Source organism: Bos grunniens, chromosome 6 (genome assembly GCF_055505025.1).
Source record: "Bos grunniens cultivar Pamir isolate PY7600 chromosome 6, Bosgru_T2T1.0, whole genome shotgun sequence".
Taxonomy (NCBI): Eukaryota; Metazoa; Chordata; class Mammalia; order Artiodactyla; family Bovidae; genus Bos; species Bos grunniens.
In genome coordinates, this window is record NC_141170.1 from 27,007,744 (window position 1) to 27,009,409 (window position 1,666).

The 1,666-nt window shown below is 44.7% G+C and overlaps 1 non-coding gene across 1 annotated transcript; it reads right to left on the reverse strand.

Annotated features, from left to right (window-relative positions):
- Positions 1-994: 994 nt before the first annotated feature.
- On the reverse strand, positions 995-1,158 carry LOC147370455 (U1 spliceosomal RNA). Its single transcript, XR_015166296.1, has one exon. It is a non-coding gene; the product is annotated as a U1 spliceosomal RNA (small nuclear RNA).
- Between the last annotated feature and the right edge of the window lie 508 nt (positions 1,159-1,666).

The window sequence follows — 1,666 nt, forward strand, 5'->3', positions numbered from 1 at the left end:
ATGCCATCCAACCATCTCATCCTCTGTCGTCCCCTTCTCCTCCTGCCCTCAATCTTTCCCAGCATCAGGGTCTTTTCAAATGAGTCAGCTCTTCGCATCAGGTGGCCAAAGTATTGGAGTTTCGGCTTCAACATCAGTCCTTCCAATGAACACCCAGGACTCCTTTAGGATGGACTGGTTGGATCTTTTTGCAGTCCAAGGGACTCTCAAGAGTCTTCTGCAACACCACAGCGAATATGTTACTTCATACAAAAAAAGAAATTTTGGCAGATGTGATTAAGGATTTGAGCCGGAGAGCAGTACAGCAAACTACCAAGACGGCCTATTAATAGGAAAGACCAGAGAAGATAGAAGTCAGCGGACACAAGATGCTAACAGTGCTGGCTTCAAAATCAAAGAAAGGCCAACAGCAAGTAATTCACAGAGGTAGCAGAGAAAGAAGAGGAAAGTGCAAATTCTTCCCAGGAAAAGAAAGGGAGCTCCTGCATTTCGACGTTCGACCTGTAAAAACTGACTTTTCTGAACACTTTGAAAGCCGCGGTTAACGTACTGCATTCTCAGAAAGTAGTGCTTTGAAAACCAAAAACCAAAAACCGCGCGGCCGCTCTGGGGTCTGACACTCGCCTCTGCGCACACCCACAAGAGGGCGGAGCTAATGACGGAAAACAAGCCGCGCGCTTTACGCGCTGAAGTACTTTGGAAAAAGCGATTCATGGGAAAAAAGGCTGACTCTGGGAAAGACCGAAAACCAAAAAAAAAAAAAAGGAAACGGCAAAAAAATCGGGAAAGTATCAGCAACTCAACGACCGTGAACTCAAGCAAGTTCTAGAAAACAGTTAACGATAGGATAACTAGGTGTGCTATTACGGAACTGCAGAATATCAATTTAGTATCTAAATGATAGACAACAAACTGCCACACGTTAGAAAAAAAAGTAAAGATCGCAGTGAGTAGCAAAAAAAGCCCAAACTTCTATTCTTAGACAAAGAAAAACCAGGGGAAAGCGCGAACGCAGTCCCCCACTACCACAAATTATGCAGTCGAGTTTCCCACATTTGGGGAAATCGCAGGGGTCAGCACAGCCGGAGTGCAATGGATGAGCCTCACCCTGGGAAAACCACCTTCATGATCATGGTATCTCCCCTGCCAGGTAAGTATGAGTTGCTAACCAAACTTGGTACCACACCATCAGATCCAAATCACTCTCTACGTAGGACGACTTTTCTCATGCAGTCTGTACTACTCCCCTTCTGAAGTATAAAGAGTTTCCAAGAGATAATTACCACCAGCAGCATTTGACATCTGGAAATTGTCTAAACTCTTAGGAAATATATATGTTGCTTAAGCACGACCAGCAGTCACTGCTCGTATCTACATATTCCACACCCCTTTCGTGACCTCATTTAACGCGCGTCCGGTTCCTAGCATTGTTAGTGGCGCAGTTCCAAGAAAACTTATAAAGGTAAAGACGCTGCACAAACTTAGACAATATAAGTTAGCTTCTATCTTGAAAGCCTTGGGACAAGTAACGTCGATGTTGACATTTGGCGCGGTTCAACAAGCCGCTGTCCAGGTAACTAAAACAGCAAGTAAGGAAAGATGAAACTTGACAAAACACACACACACACACAAAACCGTACGTTTGACAGTCCAGTCCTTGGGTCGA